Source organism: Triticum dicoccoides, chromosome 3B (assembly GCF_002162155.2).
Source record: "Triticum dicoccoides isolate Atlit2015 ecotype Zavitan chromosome 3B, WEW_v2.0, whole genome shotgun sequence".
Lineage (NCBI taxonomy): Eukaryota > Viridiplantae > Streptophyta > Magnoliopsida > Poales > Poaceae > Triticum > Triticum dicoccoides.
This window is the reverse complement of record NC_041385.1, coordinates 447,616,534-447,630,491: the sequence shown is the minus strand read 5'-3', so window position 1 is coordinate 447,630,491 and position 13,958 is coordinate 447,616,534. Positions and strand designations below refer to the sequence as shown.

Sequence of the window (13,958 nt, the reverse complement as noted above, 5' to 3'; positions counted from 1 at the left end):
AAACCAAAAGGCGAAATGACAAGTGAAGAAATCCTGCGATTCAAGACCGCGTTTGCATTTTCTGTTGTTACCAAATTCTTCGCTCCACAATCCCTGAACAACTTCATATCAACACGATATATGAAAGCAGTGTTTGATATGGAGAACATTCATGCCTACAATTGGGCACAATTTGTCGCCGACGAGCTCAGACTAGCAGCAGCATCTCTGCAGTTGAAGCTTTCCCGTGGAAAGAACATTGGATACATCAATGGATGCATGTTAATCCCTCAGGTTCATTTAATACAAACTAATATATCTTCATGTATGCTTGGTTTACGTATTTAACTTACAAAGGTTACTTTAATTTTTCAGATTCACTACCTAGACAGCTTGGACTTTGGCAAGGATTCTCCTCCCGACCACATTCTTCCCCGGTTTGCTGCATACAACGACGCCATGGTCTGTAACCTGATCAAACGGGATATAATTCTGAAAAATCGACTTCCTTTTCCGACATATGGTAAACTAAAGGTACATCGTACTACATACTCCATACTACAACCTAGCATATCATATACTACAGAACTATTCCACTACTAGTTCTTTATTGGATGATATATTATCTTTCAAGGATACTACGTACAAGTTTAGAGAAATACTACCTACTTCTTTTTGATATATACTACATACTAGTTCAGCGAGATACTACATACTCGATACTACAACCTAGCAAAGCAAACACTATAAACCTATTACACAATGCTTTCTCCTTACATTATACTACGTACTAGTTGTATTTACGTACAATTTATGAGAGTTACTACCTACTTTCTTCCAAGAGGCACTACATACTAGTTTCGAGATATACTACATACTATTTTCGGTAGATACCACATACTATTTTCAAAAAAGTCAACATACTCTTCTCATAACAGAAATACATACTACTTCGAAGACATACAACGTACTACTTCCGAGAATTACTACATTCTACTTAGTCCTTACTACTTAATACAAACTACTCCCCCTAGATACTACATACTATTTTTGAGAGGTACTACACTCTCCTTCCATGATAATTGCCCCTCCTAGATGATTGTCGTTTTTCTACACAGATACGCAGTCCTCACAGCATACGCTACGAGTCAGGACCATGTGTGCACGCACCCCCTTGTACTCCTGTTTCTGGTAGAGTGTTCAACTCCCTCATTAACTTGGAGACACCAAAATTTGACATGGGATTGAGTCAACTTGAGCCCGGCGACAACACCACAGTGTGTAACCAAGTCACCCGAGTCACTGCAAACTTATCGGCACAGTTTGACATGGCAGCTGAGACAACCGTAGTGCCAGATACACCAGATCAACCTCAACAAGCTCCACAATCAGGTAAAACCAGGAAGTAATTCACTTGCATTCAACAAATGTATGAAACAGTAACGCCCATTGTGTCATCATTTTTCAGATTTTCCTGACCCTACTCCTACTTCCATATCGCCTCATTCTTTACTGCAAGAGACGAGTGCAATAAGGATTTCTATCCATGAGGAATGCGGTCTCCCGAAAGTACAACCCAAAACAAGGAGGAGAATCATTGGGGTACCATCTGATATGCTTCTAGATGTACCAAAACGAGTAATAAAACCAAGCAGAATGGTGAACTCCCCATTTCTTTGCAAACAGTACCAATGTGTCAGGCTTGATGTCCAGGCACAAGAAGATTTATTCACATATACAAACTCAATTTCTGCTGCCGACCAACTGAGGTTAGTATTATTTGTTTTACTGTTTATACATGTCCGAAGTATTATAACTCACTGTGACTACTGCTATTCTTTTTCCACAGAAAAATTTGGCTACACATATCTGATCCAGTCCCAAGGTTTCTAAAATTGCAACAGATACAAGAAGCCCTCGCATTTGACGCTGAAATGCAAGATGATGCATTCAATGTTGCTGTCCAAGCACTATTCGTGGATGAGGTGCACAGGTTCGGGGGAACAGATTTCCTAGGCTGGAGGCACTTCTTGAATCAAGATTTCGCGGTACGTCACATTTAGAAGTTCAACTATACAATAGCACACACTCATCACTAATCACGATAAATGCAAACAGATGCACGCAACCGCTGGTGGCGCAGACTGGAACCCCGAGGATCATGTCTACTTATTCAACGACATTCACATACCATACGACGTCTCAAAAAGCCGTCTGGTAGATTCACCACCCATGCCTCACTAACAACCTAGATACTCCAAACTAAATTCTAACATATTGTTTTCAAATTTGTAGATATATATCCCTCTCCACCAACCGTTTCATTTCTCAGTCTACGCATTTGATATGGAGAACGAGAAGATTCAGATCATGGACCCCTTAAGAGATACAAGCAAAGGAGGGCAGGACATTGAAGCTAGGCACTCTAAGACTAAAGATCATATTGCGAAAGCATTGCAGGATTGCATGGTCATCTCTTTTCCAGACTGGAAACGCAATATTTCTAGCTGTCAGCATGAGTTCCCAACAAATATTCCAGCAACTGCTAACAGGTTATGCATGTTTTTAGTACACACATGTACGAGCACCACTTTAAATATGCATTCCTAATCATGGTTAATTTTACAGGATTGATACTGCTTTCCACGTTCTGCATATCATGAGAAATTGGGATGCAAAATGCTTAGTCAATCCAGTCTCTAGTGTGAGTATCCTTACTAAAATACAATGATACGTAATTTGCTTACGTCATAAATTAACACATTATTCTACAAATTTGACAACATTTCACATGCAGGACTCTCGAGATTTGCGGAAGGTCTTCCTTGCCAACCTCCTGTCATTCACAAGTAATGAGGCCATACTCCCAGAAAGTGTCAACTACTACATCAAAGCACTCAGGAGGAACTGATACCACATCCCGCAACGACGAATAATAAATAGGCCGACTGAATAGACAAATTTTCAATTTCAATATGTAGTGAATTACGTACTACCTTTTTTGTTTTTGAGAAAACATACTACATTTGATGGAATATTCTACCTTTTCTATATATGGGGCTTATCTCAATTGTCACCCGCTACATCAAAGCACTCAGGAGGAATTTATACCACATCCCTCAGCTACGAGTAATAAGTAGACCGACTCAGTAGACAATTTGTTTCAATTTCAATATTTACTGAAGAACATACTACCTTTCCCTTACATGGGGCTTATTTCAATTTTTTTAATTCACTACAAACCATTGGGCAGAGTACAAGTCGGTCTCCCTGCTTGCTTCTTCAGTACTTCTCCCCATGAGTCTTGCTCATCTTCTCTATATGGCATCACTGAGAGCTGGCACCAAAAACTAGCCGCCTTGTTACGTATTACACGGACATACTACATACTACATGTCACCATACTCAATACTACATACTATGATACTCCAGCAACTCCAAATACTCACCTCCGAACCAAACACCAGTCCTATATATGCCCAAACCAACTACCTCCTAGTAGTATGTACACGTACTACACGCTCTAGATAAACAAATTAATAAGTGTCATTCACGGCAAACTTAGCCCTGTATAAAACCAACCAGACCACAAAATACTTAATAACAGGCAGAAATAGACTTATTTTTCACAAGTAGCAAAAAAGAGTTTACAACTTTTAAATAAAGGAGTACGTAAACAAAAAGCAGTACATATCCTTCTGAAGACAAGATTCGCCGACGACAGATACCAAAACAAATCCTAGTTACATGCAAAGGTACTGCAAGCCACATAACCAAACTAACCACACTCACTACTTTCTCTTATAACTTGAATTGCGACCACACGTACTCTTATTGTGTCCTTGCTGACCACAGCTACCGCAGTACCTGATCTGCATTGGCCTAGTAACCCCAGAGCTACTTCCATCTTCAAATTGGATCCTTACTGATGAGCATGCTCCTTTCTTACCCTGCCTTGAAGCAATTTCTCCCTTGGACATATACCTTCGCATCCTAGGTCTTCCTCTTCCCCTTCTAAATTCAGGAGGAAGTATATCACATTCACGAAGACCATCTTCCATCTCCTCATCTTGTACTTCCTCACCTCCCCAATCATCGTCACCGCCTTCTGTAGCCTCACACTCATCTATGCAATTGTCATTGCACAGTTGGGCATCATGATCGCCAAACACATTACCAATAGGTTTCTTCCCTTGTAATCTTTCACTTTGTCGAGTTTCCTTCGTGCTTGATTCTGCCGTGGCTGTCATTAATTTCAAATCTTTCAGGTGATTGCACATCACTTCCATTGTCTTCTGATATGTCTCGGTGTTTGTGTCCCCAATCCGAACCATATCAAGCGCGGTCTGATACATCAGATCGTGTCGATACGTCCTCGATGCAGCAGCTTCATTATCATTGACGTACCCTTTGAGATGTCCTGGAATGGATTCTCTAGCTTTCTTTGTCCACCTCTTCTTAACATACTTTTCTGGTATCTCCCTGACTCCAAATTGCACCATCACCTACACACAAATTAATGTTACCAACCACAGCCATATGAGGAAAAAAATTTGCAGAAGAATTTAGGATGCCGATACTTTTATTACTTACCCTCAATATGTGCCGGCAGAGTATCCCCAAGTGCTCAAACAGTTTGCACACACACGAAAATTCTTGCTCACCAATGATGGCCTCAACATCATACTCTCTTCTGCCCCAGCTATCCTTATCATCACCCATATGGATCACCAAAAAATGGTTCTCCTGCGACGATGGTCTTATATCATAAGACACACTCCAAACAAACTGTTCCTTGAACCTTTTGAAAGCACCTCTTGTGTACACACGCGCAGCATGTTTTTCCAAAGGCGACTTCGTAGCTGTAACCACCTTATCCTGCATCGCCATCAATATAAAATCAGTAATAACACATGGGTGATCTATATTATAGCTACAATCAAGGCAATTACACTGTCATTATGCGTAAACAAAATACTTACATCAGATGTGTGGAACTCTTCGGCGTCTTCCTCCTGTATTCTGTCATAAAAGAAACTTTCATACTTCCTGACAAGGACATTCATCGGAGAAGATGGCTTCACATACTTCTTAAGAACATGGTTCATACTCTCACTTCTCTGAGTGGTCGACATTTTAGCAAAAAAATGTGATTTGAAGTAAACAGGAGCCCATTGTGTCCTCATATCCCACATCCGTTTCATGTATGTGCTAGACTCCAGTTCATACCTTTTCACTAAATCAATCCAAGCTCTCTCGAACTCATCTATTGTTTGCGGGTCATTCAAAACTCTATGAAACTCATTCTTGAAAGTGCTCCTCTTGCTATATATGTTCCCAAAGTTCTCTTTAGCATTCTTCAGTACATGCCACTTGCAAACTCTATGAACCGTACCAGGCCACACCTCCGTGATTGCCACTTCCATCTGATAACAGTTATCTACACAAAAATGTATGAACATGTCAAAAAAAGATATACTATATACTACAAGATTTTTACTAACCATTGCAAATACCTGTCAGAATTGCCGACGGCCTTTTTCCATGCATTGCACAACTGAAAGACTGAAATAACCATTTGAACGCATCGACGGTTTCCTCCCTCATCATACAACATCCAAATACTACTGTTTGGAAGTGATTATTCACCCCAACAAAAATACCAAGCGGCATCTTATACATATTAGTCTGATAGGTAGTATCAAATGTCACAACATCGCCAAAGTGCTCGAAACTAAGCCTCGACAGTGCATGTGACCAAAAGACATTTTTATCCTACCGGCCCCATCCACCTGCATGGTGTAGTAGAAGTTATCACTTCACGCCTGTAGCTCTTTGAAGTAATCAATTGTTTTCTGAACATCATCACTACACTCATCTCTTCTTATAGCATAGGCTAATCTGTTCATTGCCCTTCGACTAAAAGGTGCCATACCAGGGCCTCCGTGCATTCCTGAAACCAATCCATACATGCCTGTCGTAGCCATACCATTATCTACCATACCTTGAACGATAGTCTTTGTGCCTTCATCTATAAAGTTGTGCGACCTATACTGCTTAGTAAGACTTACTTTATTTTTAAGAGGGTGGTTATGAACACTGATAAACTTTGTCACCATCCAATCATGCCTCGCTGACGAACGATTAATTCTAAGCATAGCTCTACATCCTATCCTAGTTGCTGCATTTTGCACCTTTTTGTCAATGCCCTGTTCAACATGGTAGATGCAAATCAATAACTAGTACATACGATACATTGGAAACAACTACAATTTACAAACACATACCTGACGCACACAACAGAACTCTTGCATGGTTTTCACCCCTCCCTTCCTCTCCCTACGATTGGAGCGCCTGATCCCGAAACCATAGAATCTAGCATAAAGATTATAAAACGCATATCCGTCTAAATCTTCTTTGAAGAGCTGGCCCAGTTTCGGCACTATTACTGATGGTTGATAAAAAGACGCAGGAATGGGAGCCTCGACAACTTCATTATCAACCACCACCCTAAAAACACATAACTCCATTACTACTTCATACAGTACGCATGCGTACAACAAAGAAATCGTACACAGTACATCGATCTACATTACCTCTCAATTGGAATTTCCTCGATGCCATCTTCTCCGGCCTTGTTCTGGTCATCCTCGACGCTAGGTACAACCGCGATCGGAGGATCTGCGTCCACGCAACCGGCAGCAACGACGCCTCCGCCATTATCAAACTCCATGATCTGTTGTTGCTCTACTCCCGCTCCACGTGCTACCTCCCTCAACGGATCTGCATCCATCATGCACCTTCGACTGAGTTTGTGAGGGTGTGTCTATCTGGAACGGAGCACCTACAAGTGTGTGTTTGTTAACGCAACCAACCCTCCTTCCTGAAGCACTACTAGTCACTCCCTTCCATTACGCGTTAGACAACTGACCGGCTCAACAAACCACAATTTTCTCAACGTGCACCCCCTGCATGCATGCCCATCCAGCTCAACTAACCACAATTTTCTCCACGTCAAACCCCAGCAAGCCTACTTATCCGGAACGCGTGACCATTTCGCTTATCTAAAACTATCGAAAAAATCTGGAATATTATACAACAAACTAGGATACTCGCCCTCTGGTATATACTACTTCACGATAGTTACTACTGCAATAAAAAAATGCTCCATTTTCTACCGTCAAGTCCACAACTATACGACGAATACTACCTACTACTACTACATATTTTCATCCATTCTGTTAGCCAATAAACTCTGCTATCGACTATACTTTTTTATTAAGAAATCAAACATATACTTCTTTCTCATTACGGCATAACGTACATACTGATAAAAAGATTGCCGTACCATCAACAAAAACATCCAACTATGTTTAGAAATCACACACTTTATACACATACAAACTCGATGGAAGAACTTTATTATCTTCGATGTTTCAGGAAAATACAAATTCCATACAGATGTGAAAAACATTCTAAGATGGCGTACCATCAATTTGACACTAACCGAAATAAAACTACCAATTCAACTAAACTACATAAATCCATGTTCACATCTACTTCGTCTTCTATCGACCACAAGTAATCCGGTTGTGCCCCAGAGCGCCGCAAGCCGTGCACCGCCTCACTCCATTGCGATCGCGATGTGGTCGTTCTTCCATCCGTCGCCGTATGGTAGCAATTAGTCTCCCATGCCTCTCGGTGATGGAGATCAACCCGTCGATCCTGTTAATTACTTCCATCATACGGTTGTACTGGCTGCAAAAATAAGGGAGCAAATGCTAATCAAAATCGACAACCAACTAGTAGTACATCTCAGAATAATAGAACACATACTCTAGAGAAATAGTGATGCGTTGATTCTCTTGGCCGGCTGGCTCCTCAGATCTATCACCACTGTCCATGCCTTGAAAGAAGAATAAACTACTCAGATGTCCCTTCTGCCGTCTCACACGAAACCCGAGTGCCCCCTTTATAGCCGGCTTCACCCGTCATTACTTCAAAAGCTGGACGTACCTTCCAGCCTACAAATCAGGGATTGCATTATCACCAAAAAATAATTATTTTTTAAAACTACCTATGGCTGCTAGCGGGTTAGAGGATCCTGCCCACGTTCGCTACCCCCAGCGAACCCGGTTTCCTAGCTGCTACGAAGGTGGACACGTGGAGGACAAATAAAGTGGTGGTAACTACCACCACTTGTAGATAAAATTTGTCATATATATATATATATATAATAATAATAATAACAATAATAATAATAATAATAAAGAGAATTGGGTTTCTGTCGTACGGCGTTGCGCGCGATTTTGCATTAAAGCCCCTCGGTTTATATGAAATTACTCCGCAATCCCTGTTTTAGTAAGTCTGTATATAATGTTACATTTTGCAGAAAACCCCCTATATTCATTAGATTTGCATTCGCTATCCTCGTAGTCTTATCCATTTCGATGGCGATGGCGATGGCGACGGCGACGGCGACGGGTTTCTCTGGCGACGGCGGCGGCGACGGGTTGAGGGCTGCGGGGATGCCGCGGCGAGGAGGGGCAGGTGCTGCGGAGGCGACACAGTGAGGTGGGGCAGTGGCGGTTGTGCGGCAAGGCAGGGCAGGTCCGGCCGAGACGGCGCGCGGCGAGGCGGGGGAGTGGCGTCGCGGGGGAGGATGGAGGACGCCAGAGTAGAGGACGACAGCTCCCGCCGTCGCTGCTGTCCGCGCACACCCGCGTGCTCGCCTCCGTCCGCGCCCACGCCAGAGCGCTGCTTTCTGTGCACGCCCGCGTGCTCGCCCTTCAGCTTGCCTCTGCCCGCACCCCACCACACGCGCGCCGGCCAGCCCAGCCACCGGGAACGCCCCCTTCCTCCTACCCCCGATCTAGATTTCCCAAAACGCCTCCCCAGACACCCGTAGGGCGCCCCGTCGATCCAGCTTCGGCTCCACAGCTGGCCAGCGCCGCACTACTGCCAAGGACGGTGCGGACACGCCGGCGGCGAGCACTTACCAGGTGACCAACACCTCCTTCTCTCTTCCTCTCAGCCTGCTGCTCACTCTGTACATACGCACTCGATGTGTCTGTGTTCAGAATTTCGGATTGGGCTGTGTACTTGCTCTTGCAACTTTTACTTGGGGAATTCTGAAATTCCACTCGCACGTGTGCTGGAATCGAGTCACTAAATGTCGTGACTTTGTACAGGCGCCAAGGGGAGTTCTGGTACCTTAGGATTTGTGGCAATTTCTTTGCGAGTTGCTAACCAGACTTGGCGAATTGGGGGCTTTATTCATGTGTTTGTTCGAGCTGGCCTGGTTGTGCCGGTTCTGCCTGAACAATTAAATATTTGAATGAACCATGCATATCTGTTCGTAATCGTTTTGCTCATGTCGGTATTTCTTGAATCAATTTCGTCCGCGCAAGTTCATGTGTTTGGGTGTTTTGATGCTAATCATGTGTACAATTGTTTGAAAATTCCTGTGACTGATCGTTGTGGATTGGTATTGGTTTAAGCCTACAGCTATTACTGGTATTTCTCAATGTGCAAGCTGAAATCACATTGTGAAGTGGTCAAGCGCCCTCTTGCCGGTGGACTGCTGGTCATCAATGCAGCACGTCGGGCTCCCGCAGCCACAACAGAGGAGCGGGAACTTGCAGCAGCATCTACGACACCCTCTCCACGAGCTGAAGGTAGGCCAGGTCATAGATGAGGACCCGGCGACGACCACCGAGGTATGCCCTCCTCTCCTTGCCCTTCAGGCTGTTATGAACAAGGCCACATGATCTTCAGTCTTCCACAAGTATGTTTTGCTTCATGTTCTGTCTGATCAGGTTTTGACAACAGGCTCATCTGCCTCGGATCCGTCTCCCTGTTGTTCCTGTGCTTCTCCCTCTATAGACACACATTGTCGAGCCGGTGATTGGAGAAGGATGGGGAGGCGATGGATATGGATACGGAGTCAGTGGATGAAGATGATGTCATGGCTGGGCTGATTTCTATTCATCGTGTACCGCCACCTGCTCGCGTTTCTGTCTCTCGCCTAGAACCATCAGCTAGAGGACATGTATTGTGCTGCTACCGGGGCCTTGACCTCATATTTATCGGGCATCTAATTTGTTGCAATTTGTCTCAACTAAACCCCACATCTCACATCTGTCTTTAGGTTTGCCCCCGTACTCCAACTGCAAGTGAGCAGCTTACTTGTGCAGAAGAAAAAGAAAGAGAAACCATCTCCCAAGGGACACTCCCAGTTCAAGATGAGCATGAAGCTGATATACTAAACTACCATCTCAAGATACTCCCTCTGTTAACATACTGAATGTTGTTAATGATAAGGCAGTAATTGAAGTTCCTCCTTGACGAACTAGCAAGATAGTAGCACAGTTTCTCCAGTGTAATCAAGCCCAACAACGGCTGATGCACAAAAGGATGAGTTTGTCTTGAACTTGTTATATACCACTGATTTATCATCATGTTTTTCATGTTGATTTTTTTATCAAAGTACTTCTATTTTTTCATTCCAAATTATCACTGGACAGATTCTGTAGGCTTAACAAGGATTATTATGATAAGCTTTTATGGATTATATACACTGTAGAGGTTATTCCAAATGATTTACACGGAAGAAATTCATAGAACAACAGTCCAATTTAAAGGCAATGTGTAGTGCAAAGGAAACTTAAAATGCATCATTGCCCTGTTCTTTTATATATGTGTCTGGACTCTACTCAAGCAGCCAATTCTGACGAGTTATCGACACGGCAATAGATGTACTCATGTACGCGGCCCCAGGGATGGTATTGCTCTCTCCAATGCCCAGACAGGCAAAGGGCATTTTAAGGTCAAGTACCTTTATGTAGGTCGTGGTCTGAGCATACACTGGATGATGCACCCTTACAAAAATCTGGTTACTCTTCCACTTTCAGATTCATTAGCAAACTGTTCATGAAATTATGGATATTATATATGTAAAGATACACTTTTTACTTGACAAACGAAATCATATAGGTTCAGACTAAATTTCTGATGACCTTTTTCCATGATGCCCTGAATTTTGGTGATGAGAATGTCTGGTCATACTAATGTGTCGAGCAAAGAAAGTTACCTTTTAATGTTTAAGTGTATTTCCCCATAATAAAAACATGTTCATTCATGAGTTATTTCTTGATTTAGTGTTTCAAAATCTAAGTTCGCTGAGTAGCCAGAAATGATTGAAGCACTAGCTAGCTTCCATACTCACTACTCCAGTGGTATGTTTTTATGATGTTCGATTCATATTTATATTGATATGCTGAATTCATCCACCAGAACCTAAATATGACATGTCCCTAGATCTTTATTTGAACTGATTTCTTATATGAGTACATGTTACAATTACTTAATTATCTAGCTTCTAGCTACACTTCCATTACTATCTTTTGTAGGCAGCTAGAAAATGAACATCCACGATGATGAGATCATAGAAGAAATGAACCTGCTCATCTTGACGAGTAATCGGCACGGCAATAGCTATAACCGTGGCAGCGTCCCCCAGGTAGGATATTGCTCTCTCCAACGCCCATAGTGATGAAGGTGCATTTTAACACCAAGTAGTTTTATTCACATCCTGGTTAATCAATACAGTAACATTCAATCATGTAAAGTTCTAGGAAATTGGGTTGACAGCTTTGTTTAACACTTAAATTGTTTAGTCTGATAAAATCACGCCTCACGCACAAGTTAACTCTTTTGCCTCTTGAATTTATAATCCTGTCAGTCTGTTTCAGGTGAAGTGGTGCTTGCTTTATTGCTGGGAATAATTAAGCTTATTGCATCTACAAGTGGGACAACATACAAGTTTATGCTTAAACTTGACCATTTTGTTTGTATTTTTCCTTCCGTTGCAATGCACGGGCATTTTTGCTATAATAATAGAGAGCTATTGCTTCTTACCACCATAATTTCGTCCGTTTTCGGTCCATCCGTCGTCCGTCCACTTATTATTTTTATATCCGAGATGGTACTAATCTATCTGAGCCACTTTCGTCCGTACGTAAACAAAAGCTTCATTTGTTTGTTCCCTGCCGTGCAGGATGTGTATTAGGCCTGCCCTACACTCTTTTGGGCCTCAGCCACGGCCAATCTAGCACTCTTCCAATCTCAAAAATACTAACACGTCAAGCTTCACCAAGGCCCAAGTGGGCTCCTAATCAGCCTTTTCATGTTAATTTATTCATTAAAAAGATAGTCCCACATCGCTTTGTAACAATAAATCCCACCAGTTTAAATATGTGAGCAAGTTGCCTAAGAACAAGCCTTCTTGGGAGTTAAATAATTGGAGGATGAGGCATGGATCTGTTGGAAAAACAAGAGAGGGACGAGCTTTGGCAGTGAGCAACATAACATTCAGGAACAGGATTTCTTGGGAAATTAATAAGTGTGAAGGGAAAGAGGCGCATGCATCTGACAGAGAAAAGAAAGAGCAAGCTTTCTTGCAATGGAAGGAGTAAGGAAGGACATGCAAGATTATACATGAAGTTAAAGGACAGTGCCACTGATCGTGCCACCTCACCTATATACCAAGAGGTTTGGGTAATTCATTCGTCTTTAATCTAATTGGTACTTCAATAAAGTACAAAATAGTCCAATACTCTCTCCATGAACCAACACCCCAGTTCCTACATTTTTTTAACGGCTTACGGATTGACACTAATCATGTGCCCGTTTTTCATGCCGAAGTCACATGTAAGAAGGCCTCAAGTCCCTCTACTGAAATCTAAGCTCAATCACAGGTTTTCCCTTTCCTTCAAGTTGTCATCTTATTTCAGGATTGGCATCACTAATAATGAGGAGGGTTTTTTCCATTCAATCAAATTATAATGCCGGCCGGGGAGGTCCTCCATGAGCGCTACTGAGCCGACATCGACTACTGCGACAAGAACGGGGTGAGATGATACAACCACCTTGTAAAAAGTGCAGTTACTAAATTATTTATGCCAACAAAAACACTGCAGCTGTTAAGCAAGACAGGAAAAGGTTATCTGCATCCTTCAGCGCAATTGGTTACTGCAAGAAGTGCAGTGTTTGTTTGATGAGATAGAAATCTGAAATCACATATGGTTCTGCAGATGCAGTAGCAACTTATATTTCAGTTGTGCATATGATAGCATGATCAACTCCCCCACCCCCAAGCTGATTTGATTCTATTTGGATCAATGGACTCACAAAAAGGGCATCTTCTAAAATTGTTACGATGCAACCATTTTTTCAGCTGGGCTTTGCAGTTATCTCATTTTCTATCTTTTCTTGGTTAGTTCTGGTACCCTCCTTCAAAGACACCGGCTGAGAAGGCAGCATGGAAGTTTGCAGAGGAATATGGATTGGATGTGGTTGTGGTCAATCCAGGGACTGTTTTGGCCCCGATGATTCCGCCAAGGATCAATGCTAGCATGGCCATGTTTCTTCGCTTAATCTTGACAATGCTCTGGTCATAGTTTAAGATATTTTTCATAATTTTCCAGATAAAGAAATTTCTATAGTACTACTCCTTAATCATTATTAGTCCCTCTAGAATGTTTGCTGATAGGATAGCAATAATATCATGAGTAGCAGACTGAAGCAGGGGAAATTCATGAACTTGTGCAAACTGAACACATTCTTTTCCCGATGAAACCTTCATATAACATCTAAATTCATAAGCTTAAGAATCAGAAAACGAATGAGCCATTGGGTTAAGGATTTGTTGTTTTTCAACGCACGGGCATTTGTGCTAGTTATTATTATTATTATTATATATTATATATTATATATATATATATATATAATATAATAAACCAGGTACTGCTTCTGGTCGTACGTCGTCGAAGTTTTTGCAGGAAAGTCCCTCCGTTTTTTAGAATTCAACCCGCACTCCTCCTAATATGTAAAAACGAACCGGTACGGCGAGCGAAAACGCACGACCCGTCTCGACCTCCAGCGCGCCGCCACCCCCTTCCACTCTGCCGCGCGCCGCC

At 42.4% G+C, this 13,958-nt stretch overlaps 2 long non-coding RNA genes across 9 annotated transcripts; both read left to right on the top strand.

Moving 5' to 3' along the window:
- Positions 1-2,492: 2,492 nt before the first annotated feature.
- On the top strand, positions 2,493-3,027 carry LOC119281375. Its single transcript, XR_005138392.1, has 3 exons — positions 2,493-2,531; positions 2,608-2,683; positions 2,777-3,027. It is a non-coding gene; the product is annotated as an uncharacterized LOC119281375 (long non-coding RNA).
- Positions 3,028-8,407: 5,380 nt separating this feature from the next.
- Positions 8,408-13,509, top strand: LOC119276448. 8 transcript variants are annotated; one of them, XR_005136620.1, is made up of 3 exons: positions 8,408-9,698; positions 9,811-12,890; positions 13,260-13,509. It is a non-coding gene; the product is annotated as an uncharacterized LOC119276448 (long non-coding RNA). The 8 variants fall into 8 exon arrangements; XR_005136626.1 differs by having other exon boundaries at positions 9,811-11,500; positions 12,774-13,508; XR_005136621.1 differs by lacking the exon at positions 13,260-13,509 and having other exon boundaries at positions 8,408-8,981; positions 9,171-9,698; positions 9,811-11,900.
- The last annotated feature ends 449 nt before the right edge of the window (positions 13,510-13,958 follow it).